The sequence below is a fragment of the Vicugna pacos genome, chromosome 1, assembly GCF_048564905.1.
Source record: "Vicugna pacos chromosome 1, VicPac4, whole genome shotgun sequence".
In the NCBI taxonomy this organism is placed as follows: domain Eukaryota; kingdom Metazoa; phylum Chordata; class Mammalia; order Artiodactyla; family Camelidae; genus Vicugna; species Vicugna pacos.
Window position 1 is genome coordinate 56,072,144 of NC_132987.1, and position 26,060 is coordinate 56,098,203.

General features: G+C 47.7%; 1 protein-coding gene across 6 annotated transcripts in view; it reads left to right on the forward strand.

Moving 5' to 3' along the window:
* The window catches only part of LPP (LIM domain containing preferred translocation partner in lipoma), a 629,315-nt gene that overhangs the window by 46,456 nt on the left and 556,799 nt on the right, over positions 1-26,060 (forward strand). For 3 of the 6 annotated variants that reach the window (XM_072962688.1, XM_072962654.1, XM_072962661.1), the window contains exon 2: positions 17,121-17,235. The exons of 2 other annotated variants lie outside the window; for them this stretch is intronic. The gene's annotated coding sequence lies outside the window, so the exon portion shown is untranslated. Of the gene's footprint in view, positions 1-5,740; positions 5,878-17,120; positions 17,236-26,060 lie in introns of those variants that run through there. One more of the 6 variants, XM_015236609.3, reaches the window with a different exon arrangement.

The window sequence follows — 26,060 nt, forward strand, 5'->3', positions numbered from 1 at the left end:
AAGGGACTGTGAAGTGCTCAGAGGCTGCGGGTTTCCAAGCTGTGCTCCTCTGAGCCTGGGAGACTCTGAGAGGGGCTTTGGGGTTGAAGTGTGGGGTGGGGAGGTGACGAGGGGGCAGAATAGTAGGAGGGAAGGGGGCTCTGGAGCCCAGGCTTAGCAGCTTGGCTTTTATCTTTGTTACAAGCTAAGCACCTGCAAAGCATTTTGCTTAAAGGAAAAGCTTCACTGCCAGGGGGCGAAAGTTTGAAAACCACTGTGCTAGCCCAGTTTATCCTCGCACTAAGGCTGAAGGCAAAGTGGCTTCTTGGCACAAGTCACAGTTGTGAGGGTTCAGGCGCGCTTTCTCTTTTTCAAGGAAATGTGTGTTCTGTCCACTTCTCTCTGAGGGGAAGCACCTCGGGAACACCGCTGCAGGTTCAAGGTCACGCAGCCCCTGAATGGCTCTGACTGCTATCTTTTAACTTGGCTACATCTCCCCTTTGGGCCTTGGGACCCTTGTTGAGATCACTTCCATTTCCATGCAGAAGGGAGTAGAAATTACAGCCAGTACTGTGTTATTTTCCTGGCCGAACCTTCAAAGACATTGTCTAACTGAATAACGTGCAAGTATTGATTGTCCACTGTGTGCACAGCGCTGAGAACACAGGCAAGTTTCCTGATTCCACGGGCTTCGTGGGGAGATGGAAGCAAATAAGGAATTTTGTCAACTGTTTTTGGTGATCGTTATGTTTGTTATACAGGATTATTATGTGTGATAGTGAGGATGAGTCTATCTCCTAGAAACGGGTTGGGGAGGGCCTGGACAATAGCAAGGAGGGTTAGAAATTAGAGAGCTCGGTCTAGAGTTGCAAGGGTTGCATCTGCACTGTGAGTTAGTTAAGCCTGGCCTCTTGCACTTCCTATGTCTAACACTGGGCACAGTTGACTTTTTCTTTAAGCCTTCATTTCCTCCTCTGTGTTAGGGAGCCAGGCTGCCCAGTCCACAGGGTTGCTGGTGGGATTAAACGGGACAGTGTCTGCAGCCTGCTGAGCACAGTGCTCAGCACAGATTAAGTACATTGTAGTTGCCATTGTTGTTATCTAGCAATGAGGAGCCAAAGAGATTAATTTTTAAGTCTGCCCAATGGTGTGATCAGAGATGGATTCTCAAAAAAACCCACTCTGCTTCTAGAAATGGAATCCAGTTACCCCAGCCTACAACAGTCATTTGGCTTCAGTTTACCTTGCTGGCTTCCTGTGCTTGTCTCTACCCACCTGCCCACCTCTCCTGCCAGTGGCCCGCATATCCTCTAAGCTTGCTGTTCACGGGACGTAATTCCTTATTTCCTGGGCTCAAATCTTTTCTTAGCCTGGAGTGTCCTTTATTCCTTTACCTCCCCTTTTCCCTGTCCTGTCCTACCCTCTTTTAATAGCTAGCCCAGAAGTCTGTCCCTCCCATGGAGGGGAACCCTACTGAAGTCTCTTGTCCTGGGTTATGGTCAGCCTTTGTCTTCCACGTTTGTGAGCTCCTTGAAGTTGTGTGCATCTCACAGCCCTTTGCCGTAGCATCCCTGAGGATGCAGGCACGCACCTACGGCTGGAATCGCACATCTAGGCGACACACTGATTTAGTGCCTTTCTCCAACGTTAAGCACAGGGAAACATGAAAAAATGCAAACCGGAAAACAATCCTCACTGAGCTGTGCACTCATCAGCCTTGGGGTTGGATTTCTGGGGAAGGCCTGGCCCCTCCTAAATGACCTTGATGTCTTGGGTCTTTGCAGAAGTTGAAGAGAATCCTGATGCCTAGCGCGTTGGGAGAGCCCTGAGGGAAGCCGGACCTGGGCTCTCAGAGCTTCCTGGGTGCCCTCTGTCCTCCCGGTGCCCTGCCGCGGGACCTCCAGCGTGTACGTGTGCTTCCCTGCTGCTTGGGCTCCCTGAACTCCAGGCGGAGCCTCTGTGAGCCGGGCTGACATTAATGGGTTGGAGATTTCTTTTGGAATCTGCAACTTGAAATATCCTGTGCCCTTGATTAATTCATGCTCGGGAGCTTTCTTCGTGCTCTCTGGTAAATAGCTCTGGACGGTAGGTTTATTTCCCCACGGGCTTGTTGCAGGGAGACTGGAGCCTGTGTTTCTAACAACTTCTCCAAGGAAAACACGGCAGGTCACGTTTCCGGAACCGAGCCTCTCAGGGGGTCTTCCCAACGCCCATCTCTATTACCTCCTTTTGGCCCGGCATTTGAAAAAGGAGAGTTTGTCTTGAGTGGTCCTTTAGACATTTGTGACTTGGCGGCTGAAAATCTGACAGTTGCTGCTGAGTTTCAGCTGCACGAGTGAAGAGCATATAGGCAAAGCCCTTAGAACACTGAATCATTTTCCTTCAATTCCCAGAGCCTTAATGTTTCTTTGTCTTGAGAATGACCTCACTGCTTTGTGTATTTGTAATGGGATGCACAGTCATTGACAAGTAATCACACAATAATCCCCTGCGCTTTTGTAACGCCTCCTGGTTTTCCAGACGGCTTTCACTGGAATTATCTCATTTGATCCTCATAACTGCTCTGAGAGGTAGGCAGAGGGGCTACTTTAATCTCTAATTTTCAGGTGTAGAAACTGAGGTTTAGGAAAGTTCAAACAGTTGGCCAGGGTTCATACATTTTGTCTGTGGCAGAACTGGAAGTGGAATCTTAAATAGTTTAACTCTTAAATCAATGTTCTTTCTACTACTTATTGTCAGCGTGACTTTGGAAATACAGGTAACCTCCCTGAGCCTCAGTTTTCCTATCATTTCATTGGATCTAAACCTCTAGGGGGGAGATGTCAGTAGAGATTAGATGAGACTGTCTGGGAAAGCATTTATTTGCTAAACAGTGAAGGATGCTGCTCATCTGAGACATCATTACTGCATGCACCTTGAATCCAAATAGTGCCATATCAGAACTGTGGCAGGAAAGAACACTTCCTGCTCCCCCTCCCCTTTTGCAAGGACACTGAGGTCCAGAATGGTCGTCAGGGATCCCGAGCTCCCCGCCCTGTGATCAGCAAGTTGTCCCTGCTGCCCTGCCTGCAGGCTGCTTTGATATTCTGAGAGCACTTTTGTTGGCAGGGTCCTCTTTTCCTCAGAGCTCTGTCTTAATGTTCCTTGGAACAGCCTTGCATCCTGGAGACAGTTTCAGGTCCGGGCTGGGGAGCAGGAGAGCGGAACTGGGAGTGGGGTCTGCATTCCTGAGCTTCGTCCACAAAGGGTGGGAATGTGGTGTAGTGATGGGGTCGAGGTGGATGAAGAACTGATCTCGAAGGCCCGTGTTCTCTCTTTTCTCAATGACCAGGATTTAATAGAGTATGTCTTGTGAACGCACAAGGCAGAATGGGTGGTGTAGCATGAACACTTGTTGGAAAAACCCAAAAAGGGTGGATCTCAAGTTGGCAACAGATACGTTAGGAGTTAGTGGTGTGATGTGTTCAGGAAGCAGCCTGAGTGACCGAGGGATAAGCTCTTGGATAACTTCATTCCTATATCCGAAATTCACTGACAAAAATTCCAGACCCGTGAGATAGACATAAGCTGTTTGCATGGTTCGAAGAGGCGGAACAAGGAGCCAGAGGTTGAAGGCCTGGGAGCCATATTTCTTTCCATATAAGGAAGAACTTTCTGTTGGAAAGACGGAATTTACAGCTGCAGAAGATAATGATCTCCACCTCATGGAGACCTCGGGGATGCCATGGGGATTCATAAGAAGGAAGGACATTGGGTTCAGCGACCTTTATGGCTCTTGAGGTCCCAGAGCCAGGGGTGCTTAGTGGTCAAGAGGAAGAAATTCACATATGCGTTAAGGGCTGAAGGGCCCTTTTATGGATGTGGAGACTGATCTTCACATACTGTTAGCAGAGCGCAGGGTGGCTGTAGACCTTCCTTTCTGGTTTATATGCCTCTCCCTGCAGCTCCCTCCTTGGACCTTGGTTGTTTCAGAGTTCCCAGGCCATCCGTGGGCTGCTATGTCCCATGGCATAGCTCTTTCCTCTACTGAAATGCTCCTGTTAGAATACCGAAAGGGACTCTGAGCTCCCGAAGAGAGGGCAATCTTTCTACAGAACCGCCAAGTCTGATGGCTGGTCTCGTCTCAGTTACAAACGAGGACCATCTCGGTCGGGGTTTCGTATGTGGCAGAGCAGCTGCCTTGCTGCAGTCTATTAAAAGTTAGCCCTCAACACAAGGGTTTGTTTATAATGAAAATTAAAACAAACAAAAAATAACAAACGAGGACCATCTCTTTACTGTCTTCAAGCCTGCCGCTGGGGCCTCCTGGGAGTACTGCAGTGGCAAGAATTCTGTGCTGAGTTCCGATTCTGGCACGTGGTGGAAGGTTTTCTGATCCTGTTTCCTTACGTCATTGAATAGTCACTTATATTTGTGTTCATTTGTTAAGCATGCAATAAATAAGAAATTCTTGCTATTTTTTCATGTACTGGTGGCACACTTGCAAAAATAGAAAAGAAGTGATCAAAATTACTGGCAGGACTATTTCAACAGCCTGGGTAGAAGCTGCTTTTAGAGCCCATAGTTGGACAATTTTGGGATATCTACCCAGTTTATAGATGAGAGAAAATAAGTTGCAAGAGGAGAACTGATTTATCCAAAGTGTTATGAAGCGACTGACCTGGACGTAAGGCTTGGAACCCCTGGCTCCCTGACCAGTGCTTTTTGTTTGTTGGAAATCCTCTGGGGATAAGAACAAGCAGCCTTATGTTGGGGGCCCAAAAGCCAGCAAGTGGGCGATGCTTCTCGAAAATGGCTCATCTGACCCACAGAAAGCCTTTGCGGCCAATAGGAGAACAAGATCGTGCTAAGAAACAGAACCACTGGGATGCCAAGACGTGGATTCCCTCTCTGAACAGACCCCTTCCTCCCCACATTCTTATTTCCCCCAGCATCTCACCTCTGTCTCCTTTCTCCTCCTCTAATTCAGTCTGGAGTCATTTTAGACCAGATTCATCCCTGATTGACTTCACTGGTTCAATTCAGTCATCAAACGCTTTTCTGGACCTTCAGATTGGCATTCATCTCACAAACAGAAGGAAATAATCTTATACATTTAATCAGGCATCTCACCCTTGTGTCCCTTCACTCCCCTGCGGTGTTCTCTGGAAGTCTGGTTTTGTCCTGGGTCTTCCTGCCTGGGGTCTATCCTATGAAGAACTCGCAGGACATTAAGTTCCCAAGAGAAGTTACGGCTCAAGGGGGTCAGGGGCTGGGGCCCGAGGGATGTTTCAGGGCCCATCTGCCGCTAAAGAACTGGGAGCTGGATTCTTCAGGTGCATCTTCCGAATCCCTCCCTCTCCCTCGAGTTACTAAATTGACCTCAGAAATGTAGCTTCATTCTAGATGGCCCTGTTCCTGGTGAACTTAAAGCCTCTCAAACCAGGGACTTCCTTGTCTGGGCAGGGGAGTCCTCCCCCTGTAACAGGAGAGCCTGTGAAATAGTTGAGACCCTGCTTCTTTGGGGGTTAATCATTTGCTCCGAGTAAGGAATTCTGTCTTCAGTGGGGCATGTTCTTCAAGTGCCAGAGGAGAGAAGGGTGATTTTTCTGACTTCCTCCAGCCTGCTTCTCCATATATGGAAATGTTTACCCACCACACTGATCTATTGGAAGGGAAGGAGGTGACTCAGGGTTTAGGAGAAGCAGGATTTGAATTCTTGTTTCCAGAAACAAAGTCGCCCCCTCCCCCCGCCCCTCCCCCTCCATTCCTTTGCCCCTTGCTCTGGGAGCTGAGGACAGAATGTCTCAGTGCTGTTCCCCTCAGGCCTGGGGACCACCTCCTTGCCGTGGGACTCAGGGTGTGTGAGAGCGAGTGAGGGCCAGCGGAGGGCCGGCTGCCTGTGGGGCCTGACGGCGCGTGAGTATCATTATTGCCAGAGCGAGTGGCATTTCTGTCTGTGGACGGGGGGCTCAGAGTCGCGAGGGCTGGGTGGCTTGCTTGGGGATGGGACATGTGGCTGGGAGCGCAGGCTCCTTTCCTTTGGGTGTGGACAGCTGCTTTCCCAGGGGAATACTTCTCACAGTGGGGTTTAGAGACGGGCTTAGCCTGAGGAAAAATTCTGTTTGTATGTAAAAATATTACACAGTTATTTCCTCCCACCTGAGGCCTGGCTTGAGTTGGGGAGGAAGATATTGGTGACTTGCTGCCTGTCTGATCGCCAGGGATAAAGCAACATTGTTAGGCAGAAGGGATGTTTGTGGACATTTGGGGAGAGATATTTTATCTTGAAAAGCAGAGTTATGGTCGGACTTAAGAGTATGCAAAATGTTGCTGTATAATATTTGCACAGCATCCACAGTCTGCAGTGAATGCCTGGTGTGCGGCACGTTGGGTAGGTGTGATGGACTGGTGAAGGGGTCTTAGATGCAGTTGATCTGTCTCATTTTACAGTGTGGTTGTGGGCGGGGAGGGGGACCCAGGAGCGCAGCTCACCAGGCTAATTAGGTGGGGTTACAACCTAGGTCTTTTTCACTGTCAGGTCATTCCTCCTTCCACTACACCGAAGCTGCCCCTTTAGGCAAAGGCTGAGAAGAAGCCCATTTGACAGATGAAGCTGGGACTCAGAGATGTCAGAGCTGTCCACACTTACTGATATAATTGGTGAGAAATTGAGAACTAGAACCAACTTCTCCCAGGTCAGACTTCTTTGTATCATGTTACATGGACTCAGATCCCTGAAAAAATTTTTTTTTTAAATTTTACTTTCTTTCCCTTCTCTGGTTTCTACTTACCTTTCTCTGCTTTCGGTCATGTGAATGTTGTTTGAGACTGAGTTGCTATCTTCCAACCTGCTTTGCTGCCTGCATCTCTTTCTTTCCTGAAAGGGGGCGATAGCTTGTCCAAAAGGGTGAGCTGACTAGCAGAGCCTTAATTTCAGTTTCTCCCGTGGGAGAATGATGCACAGGTCATGAAAGACACTGAGCAAGGCTTTCCTTCTAAGCCTCTTCCGCTGTTTCCGAAGCTGTAAGATTTCTGGAGTGTAATTCCTATTTAGAGGTGAGCCCTGATTCTGTATAGATTTTAGACACACACACACACACACACACTCACTCACTTCTTTAGCCTTCTTTGATGTGACAGCAGCATTCCTCAGAGACCAAGAGGGCACCAACCTATCTCAGTTCCCCAAATGTTACACGGCCATCACCAGTAACTCTGTAGTTAGACCAGTTTCCCATCAGCTTGGGGGCCCCTTTCTCCAAGGCAGGGAAGACTCTGGAGACGTGTTTTGGGGAAGTGCTTTGATGCTCCTGGTGTTAGGTGGCAGATCATAATAGAGAGAGACTGTGCTCTGAGACCCAAGTTTGTGTGGTCCGCGGGAGGGGAGGGGTGGGGAGGCCGCTCTCAAGCTGCTCTGAAGCGCTGGGGAGGCAGGGACTTGCCCAGGAGTCTGCACAAAACCTGTCTCCTCCTCCCCACCTGCGTCAGGGCTGTGATTGTAGACGCTGCTCCCCAGGTGGGCAGTAGGTGGGAAGAGGCTACCTTGAAGGGTGAAGGCTTGCGATGTTTCCCTGCTGCGGTGCTGACGACAGGGGCACCTAAGGGGCTAGGGTTGGCCGTGACAATGTGAAGGCTGTTACTGTGAACAAGGGGAGCTGATGTGCACGGACTGCTCTCTGGGTGCCAAGTGCCGGGCTAAGCCCTTGACCTACATTCATCTACCACCACAGCTACCTGTGTGTCGGTACTTTTTAAAAAATTTTATTTTTGATTTTGGTACATTGCACGTAACATTTACCACCTTACCCATTTTTGAGGGTACAGCTCAGTAGTGTTAACTATAGTTACATGTCATACAACCAGTCTCCAGAAGTCTTTTCATCTTGCAAAACTGTAACTCTGTCCCCATTTAAACAGTAACTCCTCATTCTCCCCTCCCCCGGCCCCTGACAACCAACATTCTACCTTCAGTCTCTATGAATATGACTACTTGTGGTATCTTACAGAAGTGGAGTCATACAGCATAGGTCCTTTTGTGGCCGGCTTATTTCACTCAGCATAATGCCCTCAAGGTTCATCCATGAGGGCAGATGTCAGAACTTCCTTCCTTTTTATGCTAGAATAATAATACATTGTTACATACATTATACAGATCACATTTTTGTGTATCCGTTTAGGAACTACTTTTTACCTCCATTTTGTAGCAGAAGAACCTGAGGCTTTGAGGGGTTAAGTAAGTTGCCCAGCGCCTCGCAGACAGTAGTGGAGCTGGGGTTTGAACCCAGGTAGTGTGACTTCAGAGTGCACGTGATCGGATTCAGCTGGCAAGAGTGAAAAACCAGGGTGGTTCTCATGGATGGTGACACCTCCTCTCACGTTACCGGGGCATTTTGGTAGCCAGGTGTTCCAAAGGACTGTACTTCCTCAGGTATTTTCCTTGGTTTATACTGGTGCCTGGGAAGCTCAGAGCCAAATGTGAAGCCCAAATGGAATGAGAGGTGTGGCTCTTATTTCTTGTAACCCTTATCCCTTTCCTTCACCTTATTTTTCCATCCTCCTTCCTGGTGAGCAGAGACTGAAGATGGGATTTTGTAACCTGGCTCTGCTGCAGACTCAGTGTCTACCTTGGGCGATGATGCATGTTCCTTTCTGAACCTCAGTTTTGCCAGCTGGAAGATGGGGTTGTAGTTGATGACAGTGAACGTGTCGCCTGCCGAGCCTTGCTCTAGGCGCTCCGCATGGTTTACCTCCTCCAGTTCTCCCAGCACTCCCACAAGGCAGTGCGGTTGTCCCCTTTTTACCTGAGAAAGGTAAGACCTCGGAAATGTGCCTGAACTCCTACAGCTCCTGCGTGCACGCATCAGTGCTCCACGGCGGACTCCAAAGCCTGGGCTGTTAGCCGCGGTGCTGGCCTGCTTGCCTTCAAGCAACCGTGAAGGTTTCTGTCATCTGTGGCACGCATTCCTCTAGTTTTACTAAATCTTTATTGGATTCCCACTTATGTACCTCGTACTGTTCCGGGCGCTGATCCAGTCCTGGGTTTAGAGTGAAGAAAAAGACTCACAAAACAGTGATCCCTTGGAACTTACAATCTAGTAGGTATGTGTGGAGGAGGCAGTTCATACACGAGCAGGTAAACAGCAGAGAACGGTAGGTGACACTCAGGAAGGTTCACAGAGGGTGGTCGGCCTGTGAGGGAGTGGAGGCAGGGCCCCGGAGTTATGTTGAAGCCGTGCTCTGAATGACAGTTGCATGGAGGAGGGCATTGCAGGCAGAGGGCATGCTCGTTGCCAGGGTGGGGAGTCGGAAAGGGTTTGTTTGAGGAACAGAGGAGCCCAGTGTGCTGGGGGGTAGTGGGCTGCAGGGAGAAGCATGAGATGAGGGCGAGGCAGGGCTGGTAGGTGTCAGTGAGCTGGGGAAGGGGCTTGGACCCTAGTCGAGGGGTCATGGGAAGTGTCTGAGTCATGTTTACCAGTATCGCTCCGGCCACTGTGGGGGACACGGATTGCAAGGAGGGGCAAGAGTAGAAACAGGAAGGAGAGGAGACGCAATCATCCAGGTGAGAGGTGGAGGTGACAGCGATTAGGGCGGCAAGGTGCAGCCGGAGAAAGCGGGTGGGTTCATGCTTTGGTGGGGACTGTCTACAGGATGTCAAGCCCAGTTTCCTCCAGAGAAATGTCAAACTCGAGTGGGCAGAAATCCCAGAGACCCTGACCCCGGTGAAAACACGTGCAGTTGGGGGGTGCCAAGACGTGCCGCTGGTCCGGACTGAGTCTTAGTGCTCGCTTCCCGCTTTGGTTTCTAACCTTGAGCTTCTGGCCGGGGAATGGAGGGCAGTGGCTTCCTGCCTCCGACTTCCTGGCTGGGAGCTGCTGGAACGCCCCAAAATAAGCCCCGCAGAACAAGCCGCTTCCTTTGCTCTCTCTGGGTATTTGGATAAAGCATTCTTTCCCACCAAGAATACGGAACATTCGGAGTGATGTTGACTTTATGGGCCATATTTAACATACTGTGTTTCCTTGATGTGTCCTCTGTTCTTGCAGAGACTCCTGCCTCCTGTAAACTCCGTGGTGAGGAGCCTCAACCACCCTGTACACTGGAAGGCTCAGTAAGGGTCTGGAAGAGCTGGGGTTTCAAAGTTTGGTTTGGGGACCGTGGTCTCAGGGCCCCCTCAGGCCCTCCTCTTTCATTTACACTTGAATTTACACTTGCTGGCCCTTGCCTGCTCCCTCCAATTCCTTTTAATGGGCCTGGGCTTTCCTGTAAATACTCCGTTTTTTAGTGGAGAAACTGGACTCAGAAAGGTTAGGTGATTTAGTCCGTGTAAGATAGTGGCCAAGTCAGATTTGGAATCTTAGATTCCTGACCCAGGCTTGTGCTCTGGCCTTCAGGCCAAAGTGACCTAGCATGAGACCTCATGCCCTTAGGTGTCGGTCTTGTACTGCGGTTGACCTAAGCCTGGGGATGCTCAGAGATCGTAAACTGTATCCTCTGAAATTCACTCCAGAGGCTTCTTCACAAATAGTCTGCAGTCTATAGTTACCAGTTTTTTTTTTTAAACTCTTTCACATCGTCTCTTAAAAACAATGCTTTGTTTTTGCTCACTCGAATTTCTTTTAAAATTTCTCTCATATTACCCATTCATCTAGTCAACAAACATTTACTGAGTTCTTACTGTATGCCAGGCATTGTGCTAGGTGCTGGAGATGGATTCAAAGATAATTTGGAGGCGTGTAGAAGGGGAGTGGATAATTACAGCACAGTGAGATAAGTGCTATAATAGAGGGATACATAAAGAGTTAGAAATAGCGCTCTGAATGGCATCTCCGAACAAATTGCCTTGTTTTTTCCTTTTGGATTATTCCCTTATGTATATTGCCCAAAGTGGGATTACTGGGTCATTTAAAAGATGAAAACAATTTGGCACAAAAAGATGTAATGACTTGCCTGGGGAATATAGCTCAATTTTCAACAGGGGGAAAAATTGTTGGCAATTCCAGATTTAGATACTTCTCCAAGAGGATTGGGTAATTTTTATGCTATTCCTACCAACGTGGTGGCTTTCAAGGGACGCACCTATTCTAAACATGTCACCCTGCATGTAGAAACACATATCCTTATATTTAGTTTTACAGATTTAGTGTTAATGCTCACAATAACCTAGCTATGTTAGTATGATCGTTTCCATTTTACAATGAGGAAACCATGCCTTCGTTAAAAGGAAGTGACTGGCTCAGAATTTTATTTTATTTTACACCTCCCGTCCTGTTCTCAGCGCTCTGTTCATCAGCAGTGGTGGTGGTGGGGGTGGGGGTACTTGTGCTCCAGCTAGGGCCTGGAATTCATTTAGTGATCTGTAGAAACTCTTTTCAAGAAGATCAGGATCCACGAGACAGGTTTTGAAGTCCAAACCTCCACAGGGTACAGTGTCCCTCTTACACTGACCTTCAAGGACCTGAAGGCCCATTATTCCTGACCCTGGCCCAGGTCCTGAAAGGTTAATGTGTGGCTTTGCACTGAAGCACAGAATCCCAAGTAAAGCTGAGACCATGTCACAGTCCTGCTTTGAAACATTTATTATTTTCCTGGTATATTCAGCTGTATGTCCCCTGACCATAGATTCAATTATCTTGTCATTCTTAACGTTTTCCTAGTATTTGGGGCATTTAAGTAAAAACCCCTGCCCCTGGGACTGAGGACTCTTCTTAACCAGACGGCAGTAACTGTCCAACGTGAGTGTCCTGGACGGTCCCACCCATTCATTCTTAAGCCAGCTGCCTGCCCTGCCACTCCCCAGACAGGCCCTGCGTCCTCTCACTTTCATGCTGTAATTCACGCTGTTCTTTTGCCTGAGATGACCTCCCCCATCTTCATCCATAGAACTCCTCCTCCTGTTAACTTTTGCAACGATGCCACCTTCTAAATGAAGTACCCTCTGATCACCATCCGCTCCTCACCATCCACGCTCCCCCACACCAGAAGTGCTCTCGGTGTTCTCTGTTCTGCTAACTCACAACATAATAGTCCGAGGCAAGGAAGTGTTAAGAGTAGGGTGCTTATAGGCATGGGATCTGGATTTGAATCTTGGCTGTGATGCTTCCTAGCTGTGCAATCTGTTGGGTCCATTAACCTGATGAGTTTCCTCATCTGTCAAGTGGGTACAAAGAATCACACCAACCCTCCGGGGCGTTACGAGAATGTGTATGGTTGTCTGTGCTTCTCTGGCACTTGCCATCTCCTACTTTATGTTTTAGTTCTCATTCTAGACTGGGAGCTCTTTAAGGGCAGGAAAGAAATTATATCTCTCTGTGCCTTTGACATCTGGGACATACCAGAAAGTCTCCTTTAAGGGAAAGGATTCTTTGTAATCTCACTGGTGGCATCAGTGCAGGCTCATTTCTAGGCCCCAGTCATGCGGTGCCAGGCCTGGCTGGGAGATCTGTGATATGGAGCTTTGAGCACACACTGTACGTGCTGGATTGGCCTCTGGCTCCTGCTTCGTGAGTGACACGGAAGAGACTAGAGCCTGTGTTTAGCCCATGTTCTTCTGATTCATCGAGTTGGATAGTGCTGGCACTCCCTTGATGGCAGAGTGGGCATCCTGCTTGGAACATGAGACTTGGTTTCCTTCCTGGGTCTTCTGTGGATGAGAGTTCCAGCCTAGAGGGGAGGGTCAGGGAAAGTGTGGGTTTGGGGCAGTTTGAGGGCTACCCCCTCCTCTGACTTCTCTGTGGGTGGGATCACAGAGAAGGAGTCCCAGAGGAAGCTTTCCTGTAGACACTCCCACCCTTGCTGTGCTCGGAAGCTGACCGTGGAAGGGGATTCAGTTCCAAAAGCTCTACCCTTTGACTTTCTCATGTGTCATTTTCCAAAATACAATACCCATAAGTCTCAAGAGCCAGTGTTTTAGCCTGGCACATGAGGTCCTCCATGTTCTGGCCACAGCATTCCTTTCCAGCCTCTGTCCCACCGCATCCCTCCATGTTTGCTGCCACTGGCCTCACCAGATTAGTCACTTTCTCCGAGAACACCCTGAACTCGTCTCAAGGCCTTAGCACGTCGTGTTCTCTGGGCCGATTTCCCTCCTCCTTGTACGTGGAAGTCCTCTTGGGCGTTCAGGCTCAGTTTAGAAGTCATCATCAACAGAGCTCTTTGTGACCCTTAAAAGACACTGAATATGCTGCTACTTTGCACACTTTTCCTGCTGTCTTGTGTATTTGAGTGAGTCTGCTGTGAGCCTGTGTGCTCTTTGAGAGCTCAAGGCATGTCTGAGTCAGCGCCCACGTCTGCTGGGCCCATACACTGTGCCTTCGGAAGAACAGGAGATGTTAGCAGATGTCCACTTTGTGCATCTCTGAATGCAGGGCACCTGACACCGTGTCGGCTAACAGTTGTGCCGAAGGGTGTTCAGAAGCTCATACAAAGGTTACCTGCGACTCGTCTGACCGTGAGTCCAGACATTTGAATTCTGCTTTTGAGTTGCCCTGATATCAGCTGGTTGCTAACCTTTCTCAGGCCTGCTTCCCTCCCACATGCCAGGGAGATGTCTGTGTAGTACCAGGGCTCTGAGCTTTTTATTTCACTTAAGAGCATACCAGGGCGGAAGGGGATGGGAAGGGATACACTGGGAGTCCGAGATCTGCAGATACTGACTGCTATATACCTAGAATAGATAAACCACAAGTTTCTACTGTAGAGTACAGGGAACTATATTCAGTATCTTTTAGTAACCTGTAATGAAAAAGAAAATGAAAAGGAATATATGTATGTATATGTATGACTGAAACACTATGCTGTGCACCAGAAATTGACACAACATTGTAAACTGACTATACGTCAATTAAAAAAAAATGAGGGAAAAAAAAGAACATAACAGTAAGGTGGTATTCAAGATGGATCTATCTGCCTTTAATGTGAACGTTTTTTAGTTTGAAAGTTCAGGTTTTGTTTTTTTTTAATCCCAAAACTCCTTAAAATGTGAATATAACAGAAGAGTTTTTTCAGGTACACATCCACGTCTAGCAGGATGGCTGTCCATATATGGTTGTAAGTGTAAAGTAATAAAACCCAGGTCATGCAGCTTGACTTTGAAGACTTGAGGTCAAGTCCTGGTGTTACCATTTACTAGCCCCCAAATCTTTGGTCAGTTGCCTGACCTCCCTGACCCTGAATTTTCTCAGCAGACCACTGGGAAATCTTTCTCATAGGGCTGATGGGACGTTTAAATGAGGTGCTGGGCATTAAATTGGGATTTTTTTTTTTTTTTTACTGTCTGGTTCATCAACTGGATTTGAAGGCCATTTTTAAATAGCAGTTCCAGACAGTTTGCTTTTGAAGGGAAAATTCCTGGGTGTGTAAGTTTTCATGCATGTGTTTTTTTTTTTTATTTTTTGAATGACAAAATACACGAATTTAGGGGGCACACAGCATCTAGCAGACTTAAGGAGCAAACATGGTTTATAAGCCTCAGTTGTAATCCTAATAAACTAGAACCACAGACCCACAGGCTTTGAGAAATTGTAGACAGAAACTTTGGGAGATGGGGGGTGAACATTGATTAATGCGTACTGCATGCAGGCTCTGTGCTTCCCAGGTTAGGAATGGAATCCCAAGAGGTGATTACATACACCCTGATGGGTAGGTGGTATCAGCCCCATTCTGTAGACAGGGAACTATGAGCTCAGGGGTGGTCAAATAATTTACACAAGTCCCACATCAAAGCCTTGAACTTTGTCCTGTACTCGTGATGGCCGCGAGAAATCCTTTCCCTTTACAGATGTGAGAAGACCTGCCTTTACTTTGTTATCCTTGACTCTCTGATTCCAAGGCAGCCGCAAACTCTGGGCCAGATAAAGCAGTGGGAATCGGCGGCCTTGATATCCCATCACTCGTTCAAGGCATCTGGAAGAGCGGCTTGACTTTTCCTGACAGGAGTCTGTTTTGAGCTCCTTTGGCCATGCTCCCTTATCAGCCTCTCCTTCCTTTTCTCGCTTTTGGGTGACGTTTGCCATTGCCCGGCCCTACTTCTGAGGTCAGGGGTGTATGTGAAGACGGCTACGTATTTTCTTTTAAAAAAAAATTACAGGTGGAGAATAAAATTCGTCGTGTATTTCCCATCATCCCCTCCAACACGTGGTGGTGGGACAAGGTGACGCGGGGCTGGGGGTTAGGGATTCTCGTCTTGAATCTGTCGCTGACCAGGGAGAGGACTTGGGCTCCTTTCCCTTTCTGGGTCTCAGTGCCTCCATCTGTAAACACTGAGGGCACTGTCAGATGACTTCCAAGATTTTAGAATTCTTCTTGTTTTGTGGTGTCAGAACCATCGGCTTCTGCTGAGCTACGTAATCCTGCAGCTGTTTCTCTGATACTTTTCAATCTTTAGGCTTAATCTATTCAACAATGTATAATTTTTTAAAGGGAAGCTTTTATAGATACTTCTGAAATATAAAATGGGGGGGGATAAATGGATGTTAAAAAATAGAAAACAACCAATTAAATAGTATAAAGTATGTAATTCTCCTTGGAAACTTACCACGAAATTGAGGAGCACTTTAACAACTGGTAATTTAAATTGCATTTGAACTCTGCTAATGGTTTGTTTGCATGGGAACTTCAATCATTTCACAGCGGTTCTTTAGCAAAACTGCTTGTTCTCTTTACGGAACAGAAGAAGAAAAAATCTTAAAAGAGAAGACTGCGGTAAAGGGGGACCATGTTCATTTGTGCGTGGAGGGAAGCTGGCAAGTGAAGGTGGAGAGCTTTCCCTTCAGCGGGAGTTGAAGCGTCTGGGACGTCAGCTAGCTGCCCTTTGCTGCCGTTGTAGAAACTGTTCTGATTTGTATCTCCCTCTGCGAGGAGAAGCTTGGGTTTCCTGGGGCATGGAGGTGGGGTCTTTTTTTTTTTAATGAGATTTTACTGTCCACAGGGCCAGTGCTGGCCCCCTCATACTCCATCCCTCAGCAAGTTTGAAATTATGCCTTTCTCACCGTCTAGAATTCCAGGGTCCTTGAAGATCGCTAGCTCTCAGGAAATATATTGCTTTGCTGGGCTCCTCTTGATTATCCTCCATTTTTCCGACTTAGTTTCTTTCTGCTGTCGGGCTGTACAGCAGGAGTTTTGAAGCAGGTGTTCTGAGGTCTGGGTGTGTAAGTTCTCGTTTTGCCCAAAGCTGATTGTGTGACCAAGGGCAAGTCTTTCTGGCCAGCTGGTGGTGGTGACCTCTTCTGTTAAAGTGGCCGTAACTCGGCCCAGTGGAGCAAGCCCCGAACTGGAGCCCTGGACTGCCTGCCACCCACTAATGGGGGGCTCCTGGGGTGGCCACTTCCCTCCTCTGGTCCCTGGGGTCTCCTCCTGTCAGTTGGAAGAGTTGAGGTGATTCATTTTTTAAGGTTGCTCCCAACTTTGAACTTGTATAGATATTTAAAAATTGAATGCGATAACATACACAAAACAGTTGTATGATTGGTTCAATAATGTTTAAAATGACAGCAATGAAAATGGGAGTAGCAGCTTTTTCTGGTATGTGGATCTTCCCTGCATATACAGAACTTTGTAACAACCTGCTACCCTGGAATACTTGTCTGTTGGAATAGATATCGCAGAGCCCTTAGCAAAATAGTAATGGTTCTTAATAAAATAAAGCCAGCAAATGCGGACTTACCAGGAAGCATCAAGATTGTCCAGTCCTCTGCTGCTCGCTGGCTCTCATTTTTCGGACAAGGAAGCACAGCGATCACTAGATCCCATAGTTGGAAATTTGTCTCCAAACTCATATTCCTTGTCTCTTTTTATATACTGTAGTTCAGATTTTGCTGTTGGTTTTTTCTTGCCTAAAATGTGAGTATCTGACTAATTGATTTCTCTCTTTCACTTTCGATACTATGATGAAGCTGTTTCCCACCCGCCCCCAAAAAGCTTATCTATGAACTCTAGGGTGCCAGCATTCTTTTTCCCTATTGTTCTGAGACAAATTAGTGAAACAGAAGTATTGGGAGCTGACTGGGGGCTGAGGAGGGACAGGGGTCAACCACTGGGTTTGTGGGTTTCAAGCCTGGCTTCATTCCCAATCTGGTTTACCCAGCAAGTTCATAAACCCAGGAAATTCTAAAGCTGATGAGATCCTAGAGGTTCATAAGCAACCTCTTCTCCCGTTTCCACAGGTGGGAACACTGAGGAAGCAGAGGCGAAGACGGAACTCAGTCACCTGAGTGCAGTTTAGTGCTCTTGCTGTTGTTCTGCCAGGCGTCGTCGGAGGGAAGAATTTTTCCTCAGTTGGTGAGTCCTACCCAGGAGAGAAGACTTTTCTCTTGTATAATCGATATGCATGTTTTATTGAGATTTAAAAATCAGTGCTTTCCATCTAGAGCATGAGCGCTAGGAACTAGGTTGCGGTAAGAACTAAGAAGAACAAAAATGTTCTTCCCTCCTTCTTGACGTGATGCCATTGGCAAAGGACGTGTTATAATAATGCTCATAAAATGTGTGGCAAAGCAAAGGCAGGACTCAGCTCTTGGAAGTAGCGGGAAGAGAAACTGGAAGAAAATTTGGAGCGATGATGATGTCAGGTTGCCAAGAATTGCACTGCTTCCTTCCTTCTCCTTTGGCATGGCGGGCCGGGGTCTCGAAGCTGGACGACCGGAATGAAAGTGTCCATGAACAAACAGCGCTGTGGGCACTTGCGGGGAGAGGAGGTCGCAGTACTGAGTGGTTCTTGCTTATCCCTGTGCAAGGTGCTTCTTTGATGATGGATCTGCACTTTGACAACAACACTTTGAAGTAGGGGGGGCTAAATTTGTGTAGGCCAGGGCGTGCCCCTCTGACTTAAAGAGCCTGCATGGGCTACACTGGGGTCTGAGTTTGAATCCTGTTGCATACTCCGAAAGGGCAGTGGTGACCCGGGCAGGTAAGCTTTCCCTTGTGTTTTAGAATCATGTTCCAGAAGATGGGGGTGGTGAGGAGACTCGGTGGTGTGGGATAGCATGGGCTGTGGGGGGATCTGAGGGGAACAGCTGGGGCGATCTTGGGAAGGCTTCTGTTTATAATTCTAGATCCGTGCTCTCCATCCCACGGCCCAGTCCCCATGTGCCCCACCTCTGGCTTTACACTGAGTAAATAATATGCCTTGCCATGTTCAGGGTATAGTTTTTCAAAAGTGAGTGGATGCTGTTGTGATGGGTAAAACCTAACTTCATTGAAAAGCGTGGCTGAATTTACTGTCACATTTTGTCACCCTTTCCTTTCTTAATCAGTGTATCTTAAAAGAACAACCGACTTTCTTTGCATCTACGGATCTGCAAAAGATAAAAGGCTGGAAAACACTGCTTTGACTCTTAAACGGTTCAGTCTGTTACCATTTCAAACATGGTCTTGACTGTTTTGCCCAAGTATATACACTTTAGGCAATGAATGTGAGCCTTTCTTATCCACTGTACCTCCTGAGTGTTTTCTGTGCTTACAGTTAAATCGCGATGACTCTGAAGCCTTGTGCTTGGACACAAACACAAAATCGAGTGTGTCATGACAGAGTGGGAGAGAGCACCCTTAAGCAGGAATAGGTTGGGAGAGGCTCAGAAGTGGCTGTTGTCCGTAAGGGGATTATGAGCCAGCAGTGGCCTTTGTCTTCTAAAATGCTGATGCAGCCTCAGATTGCGTGATGGAGGGAACAGCGTGGGTGAGTGACGCTGCTGGAGCCCGGCGAGCCCGGAGGTGAGGTGGGTCTGGTTTGAGCAGGACTCCTCTGATTCTATGCGGTGCTCCTTGCTCTGCCGTCTCCTGTGTGTGTGTGTGTGTATGTGTTGGCTTCACCCTCAGGATGCTTTCCCTCGTAGTCATAAGTAGCTGCCTGCCGTCATCTGGCAGCTTGTCCACTGTGTAGTGGACAATAACTAGTCCCTCAAAAGACTCCCCGGGTGCTGTTAGGAGGCGGAGAGAGGACTCATGCTTCATGGACAACTACGGACCTGCTTTGGACCCTCCTCTCGGAGCTCTCCTACGGTGCTGGGCTTTCGTCCTTGCCTTATCCTCTGAAAGGGACAGGGGCCGACTGGCCTCTCCCCACAAGGATGCTGAGAGGACCGGAAACACATCCCACCAGGAACCATTACAGGAACGAGACCTGAAAAAGGCAGGATGCAGGGCACACATGACAGTGGTCTTTAAGAATATAAAATATGTAAAATGTGGTCAGAAGAGGGATTGACCTGCTCCTGTGTGTATCCACACAGGCCAGTGGGACCTCTGGCACCTCGTAGGTGCAGAGTGCATTTCCTGGGATAGAAAGAATAAATCCAAAGGTAGTGACTGTCCCTTTTCCTGAGGGTGTTCTATCAGGCACTGGCCAATTCTCTGTTGGAAAGCTTTAGGAATTCCAGCACAGATCAGGCGGGACTGCATGGTTTTATGAGAATGAAACAAATGACTTGACAGAAATAGGCTTTGGGGGCCAGTATGGCTTAAGAAGTTTGTAAGCACGGAAAAATGCAGCAAATGTGGTGGGATGGGGTATCCGAAGGCCTGCCGGTTATTAGATGTGCAGCCCTAGACAAGCAACATCCCTTCATCTCCAGTTGCCTGACCTGAGGGTTAGGAATAATAGTCGTTGTCCTGACAACCTCTCGTGTTCTATAGAGCAAGTGGGTTCATAGATGGCAACCTGTTTTGCAAACTGTAAAGTTTGGTCCATCCATGATAGGTCGTTATAGTTGTTTTCTCCTTTAGCTTGAATATAAAGAGTATAAAGAGAAACAAGATCTTGATTATACAGAAAAGTATTGATCATGACTCTGAAGGAACATAAGACAGTGGGCTGTGCAGGTATGTGCTCAGTGTGTGTCCTTCCTTTCAACTCTGCACCCGTCGCCACCAGGGCCGGATGAGCGCTAACTTGTCCTCAGTCTTGGAAAGGAGTTACATCTGGTACCTGGCTTAATGATGATGGCTGAAGTTGAAATGACACTGTGTGTCCTTATTATTTTATATATGTAGATATATATGTTATAAAATATGTATCTATATCTATCTATCTATCTATCTATATTTTTTTGCTCTAGGAAGCAAGAGGTGGAGGAAGGAAGGTAGATTCAAAGTCTTGATGCTTGAGAAATTCCCTGGAAGTTCCAGTCTAGCCATTTGGGTCTTGCTTTGTTTGATTAGATAGTCACACCTTCTACTCTAGGCGTGGCTGGCCCAGCGGGAGTCAGGAAGGAAATTATCTTCCTCTGTTGATACTAGAATACAATTATTGATGGCAGCCAAGGGCTTTCAGTTTTAATATTTCCTCTTTGGTCTTGAGAAGAATCAGGTATTAGTCTCTGCCGGAAGCAAAGCATTGGTCACTTCCGTCAGAGGTGAAGGTCTTGGCTTCCTACGGTCAGTCAATCAGGTGGTTTCCGGGCATATGTGACCGTCTGCATAGCCAGCTTTCATTGCTTTTATGTTATTGCTTCAAAGGTTCTGACAGGGTTTGCTGGGTCTGAGCAGGGACCCCTCCAGCCTCCGGAGGCTTGGTGACTCCCCGGTAAACCAAGGATGTGTTATTGGAGGTGTTTGCTGTCCATGAAAGTAAAAGGGGGAGCGATCTCTCTTTTTCTTTTTTGCTGTCCTCCTTTTAATTCCACATTCTTCTATTTCTTGACCTCCACACAGTGGACTCTACCTTGGACAGGGCTCGGGGATGTCACGTGTTCTCAGGTTCTCCCTCACTGGGCTCCTGTGTGGTAGTAGGGGTCTGATGCCGAACGGAAGGAGAGCCCATGAGTCCTGTATAGATTGCTGCCAAACATTTACTCCTGGTTCACGGAGTGTGTGCTTGTTCTCCGCCTTGTTCCCACTCTTTGAAAGTCAGTGAAACTCAGGATCTTTAGGACATCCTGGTGGATTAGGCATAGTCCCTAACCTTGAGAAGCTGGTAGTCTAGTTGGAGAGAAGGACATGCATAAGAGTGAAATACACTTTGGAAAGGTATTGCTTACCACACACATTCAGTAATCATCAGACATGCTCCAGGTCTCATACCACATGCTCGAGGAATCTAGTTAAGTGAGTTACAGCTGCAGATCTCACGGGGCTTAAATGAAAGGTTGGAGGAGTGGAAAGAATTGGGAACACTGGGGAGGTTTTTAGGAGGAAGGCATCTGATCTCAGAACTCACTGAACCGTGATGCTGTGGTTTGGCTCACTAGGGCTGGACAGGTTCTGAGGGCAGTGTAGCTCATAGAAGAATACGGCTGGGCAGGTAAGGAGCCTCTCACCTTCCACGTGTGCTTCAGCCTCTGGTACATTTCTTGTCAACGTACTGCTGCTGAAAGTGTCCTCCTGACTTTGAGCTGCACCGATATTGTTTCCATGGTCATCTCTGGGTCCCAGAGCACGCCTGGGTATGTGTTCCCAGGCCAGCAGATCTCCACATTCTGGAGACAAGGGCTCCTTTCAAGAGTCCCTGAGAGCGCATCTCTTTAGTTCTACTTCCTAAGCCTCAAGAAAAATGGTGGAGTTTGTCGGAACCTTTAAGATAATCCAGGACTGGGTCTCTCAAATTCGAATGCTATCTTTCTTACCTATTGCCGCCTCACAAATTGCCCCAAACTTAGCACTTTAAAACGAGGAACGTTCATTATCTCTCACAGGTTTTGCGAGTCAGGAACCTGGGAGCAATTTAGAGGGCTGCCTCGGGGCTTCTCCTGAGGTTGCAGCCCAGGTGTCTGCTGACTGGCTTTCTCATCTGAAGGCTCTGCTGGGGCAGATCCACCACCAGGCCCATTCATGTTGTTGGCAGGATCCAGTTGCTCACGGGTGGTTGGGCTGAGGGCCTCAGTTCCTTGCAGACTGTTGGCTGGAGGCCGCCCTCAGTTCCTTGCCCTGTGGCCTCTCCATAGGCAGCTCACAACGTGGCGGCTGGCTTCCCTCAGAGCAAGCGAGCAAGACAGAGCCCCCTAGAAGTGAGCCACGGCCACAGCCTTTTTATAACCTAATCCTGGAGGTGACACTTCGTTCCCTCTGGCTCATTCTGCTTGCTTAAAGCAAGTCACTACAACCAGCCCACAGTCAAGGGGAAGGGCTGCACAAGGGCCCGAATAGCAGGAAGCAGACTTACAGGGGCCATCTTGGAGGCTGCCTGCCACAGACACCCAGCGTTACATGGCACGTGCTCAGGTGCACATACTCAGCACGCCTCTGTGGATCAGTTTTACTGCAAGACTCTTTTTGGGGAGAACTCCATTTGAAACCTGAATCTAAACACTGATGTATCATTGCACAGAATGCAAGACTGGCATGGCTTTTCAGAGGAAGAGCACAAATTTTTAAATAACGCTGGGCTCCTATACCTCTAAATTTTTACCCTTTTTAGCAGTTAGGACTGCTTTGGTGGAAATGTTTGAATGTTCTTGCTTGAGCTCTTTGCTGTGCAGATAAGACACCAAGACTCAGAGAAGGGACAGTCTTCTAGGGCCACAGAGGCAGGGCTGGCTGTGGAGGGACATCTAAGGCACCTTTGGCTCTGACCCAGCACTTTTCCCTCCACTTCTCTGCATAGTCTTTGTCTATGAATCAGTCCACACAACTTGTAGGCATGTTTTCTCTGCTGTTTGCAACCTCTATCCTGTTCCAGAAAGAGATTGGGGAAAATAGGTCAAAATTTGGAGCCTGGAGCCTTGATGTTGTCCCTTTAGTTAAATTTCAGGGTCTCCATCTCCTGTTGAGTCATGCTGTGTCCTGAAAAGTTGCATAAATCAGTATGGCTTGGCTCAGACAGTGTGTCTCTGCAGTTATGAATAACATTTGTATTAAGAACAGTGAGCCGATACACAACATTACTGTGAGACTGACAGGATCAGACAGAGAACCTCAGCCAATACTTTCTGTCTGGCAGAAAGCCCTTTTCCAGAGCATCCGTCTCCTCCCCCCACCAAAATAGTCTTTTTCTAAAACCAAGCTCGGCAGTACATTTTATAGAAGATGACAGGTTCCCTTAGAGCCCACCTTCACAGTCTTAAAAAATTAATGGAAATGGGAGACTTAAAATGATGGTCAAGCTCATTAGGAGCCCTGCAGACAAAATAAGGAAAGCCAGCTGTGGTCACTGAGACTGTCACCGGCCAGAGTGTTAATCCTACTCCCCTCCTTGGCCCCTTTTGGCTTTCCGTTATTTTTTTCTTTTTTAAATACTTTTGGTGCTTTTAAAGTGTTTCTTATCCATTATTTAACTTCTATTAGAAGTCCATAGTAGGAAATAACTTTTCATTGGGTGAAGGCAATGAGGTCAAGCGGAATTCGGAGTAGGAAGACTCATATATTAGCTGCGAATCTGTCTTAAGTCACTGAATCATTTTTAAAACTGGTTTCCATATCTGAAAAAAATGGTGCAAGGAGCGCCTACCTCAGAGACTCTTTTGTGCTCACAAAGCAGCATAATATAAAGTGCCAGTTGCGTGTGGTACTTAGTGCAGAGTTGGTGCCAATTAAACGTTGGTTTCCAACCTCCTTAACAGTCTGTAGCTGCTAGAAACCACCCTCGGTTCTTGTCTTTGTCGGGCCGTTATCTCAATGTCCCCACTTTGCACTGTCCCCTCAGCTTGGACCAGCCTTGCAGCATTTGCCTCTGTCACCCCTGATTTCATCTTTTCCTGAATAAGTAGAAGCCTTAACATTTATAATTTTGCTCGATGGCTCCCAGGAAATAAACACAGACATCATAATATGGTGATGTTTTCTGGTATTATAAACAGTCGTTCTGGGAACACAATATTCATACCCTGTGTTTCATGAGGAAGGTCTATTGGAAAGTGAGTGTTGGTTTTCATTGACGAGTCTGTCTGGTCCAGAGGCTGAGCCCCACCTGGCCGCCATCAGCCACCTCTTCATTTGTAAATGGAAGCTGCTCTGGGGCTGCCCAGGCCCGACCCTCCCTGGTTCCTCTTTGGACTCCTTTAGGATGACATCACCTCCCCCTGCTTCAGTGGTGACTGGCTTGAGTTATATCAGTTATTAAAAATGATCTAATATTTTCCTTGTAAATCTAGGGCCCTGGCTCATTCTATGATTAAGCTGGTGATTTATTTATAATATGGTACGAGACGGCTGCAGCCATCCCATGATGTAATCTAAGAATGACATGAAAACAGAATAGGCTTTTACATAATGAAAGTGTTCCTGTAATACAGTTTAGACCAAGGCTTTTTTTCTCCCCCCATTGAGAATGGAGATAAATTCTTTTCTTTCTCTTCACTCCTTTCTTATCCTCTTCCCATTTGTGAATCGTAAGGCCTTCAAGTCAATTAAAAAAGTCAGCTTTTAAAACACCGCAGAGTCTCTTGGTTGACTCTTGTAGTCTTGTCTTGTCATCATCCTCGCCCCACTGCTCTCCCTGGCTTTCGGCCCCTGCTCTGCTCAAGAGCCCACGGGCTCCTCTCTGCACACCACGGGCCTCACTCTTCCTTTGCTTATTCTCCTCCTGCTCCAGGAAATGCTTCCCCAGTGCTGAATTTTCTTCTGCTAAAGGCAGACCTAGCACACTGGTTCCCACAGAGAGCAGACTTCTTCAGGCCAGCTTGAATGCGCCTTTTCCTCCAGGCCTTCCCTGAAGCTTCTGCCTCTTACTTAGAAACCCTTTATCTGCAATCCTTAGAGAACTTAATACAGCAAGCTCCCCACTCCCCTTGTAAGGAACGCTGACAGAGTATCAGAAAAGGCGAAGGGACTCGGGATGTGGGGGAAGGGGCCTTTGTAGTTCTGGTTCTGCTTCTAACAATGAGACCTGGGGAGGTCGTGACAGTCTCTGAGCTTCAGTTTTCCTCATCTAAAGAATGAGGAGTTTGGATTTTGTTTCCTGTGGCCACATGGTGGATTGGTAGTGGCTCCTTGAGGAGCGGTATTGAGAAGGGTCCTGAAGCTGCATCTGACTGAGAAGGAAGGAGTTTTGTGATACTTTAGCAGTATCTGCTGTGGCTGTGGCAAGGGGAGGGAGGGTAGAGGTATACAAGAAGTCCCTGTGCAATTTTTGGACTGGATGATTTAGAAATCTCTTGTTGTTTTACCTTCTGAGATGCTTTGATTTGTGGACTTCAAGTGTCTTGCCCAAAGTCACACAGGTGAGTAGTGGCGAGAACCCAGTTCTCAGGTCTAGAGATGCTTGAAAACCACCTATTCAATCTCATCTTGTATTCACGCAGGCTGCCCATGGGAGTTGAGAAGCTGGGATCAACAGGATGAGAGGGGCCATGGTTTATTGGAGACTCAAGACCCCCCAGATTCTGTGTGTCCTTGGGGTGGTGTAGGGTCAAGAAAGATTCTTCACCTTCTTTGCTTCCAAAGAATTATAATGTCTGCATGATTCTAATCGGTGTCAAAGATGGCATTCGGAGGACAAGGTCAGAAAGTTCGGTTACTCTGCCAGGGTCCCCCTGGGTCAGGGCTCCCAGGGTTAACCCAAGTTCCTTAGGATCCTCTGTCCCCCTCTCCCCTACCCTAGACCAAATGCTCAGCCCTCTGCAGAATGCTAAATTTCTTGAACACTAGGTCAGCTCCATAAAAGGGCCTGGAACAGTGTGAGAGAGAGAGGGAGGAGGGAAGGGAAGGGGGGAAGTTTAGGATGGCTGATGACACCAGAAACCAGAGCCTCTGAGGGGTGAAAGAAGGAACTGGAAGTGGTTAGTGTGAAGAACAGAGAAGGGGGATGGAGGAGGGAGCAGAGCAGGACTCTGCCATGGAAGAGGACACGAACTCGCTCTTGGTGACCCCACAAGAAGTTCTGGGAGCAGTGGGTGGAAGCAACAGAAGAACAGTGTGAGGAAGAACTTTTTAATATTAAAAGAGCAGACCACAGTGCCATGGGCCTTTTCTGGGGTTAGTAGTTCCCCATCACTGGGAGTATCAGGTGGAGGCTGGTACTGATGGGTCCTCACCATCAGAAGATGGATGGGATGCCCTGTAAGATTCTCTCTGTCCTGAGAGCCTGGAATTTTCTGAAGACACAGTTCGTGTGCAAATTAAATAATTTCCATTTTAAAGAGAAGGCTTTGTGGAGGAAAGCGATTCTTCCGTTCTCCATGGTCTTGGCACACAGAAATGCTGACTTAATTTCGGGCCATCTTTTGTTTCACTTA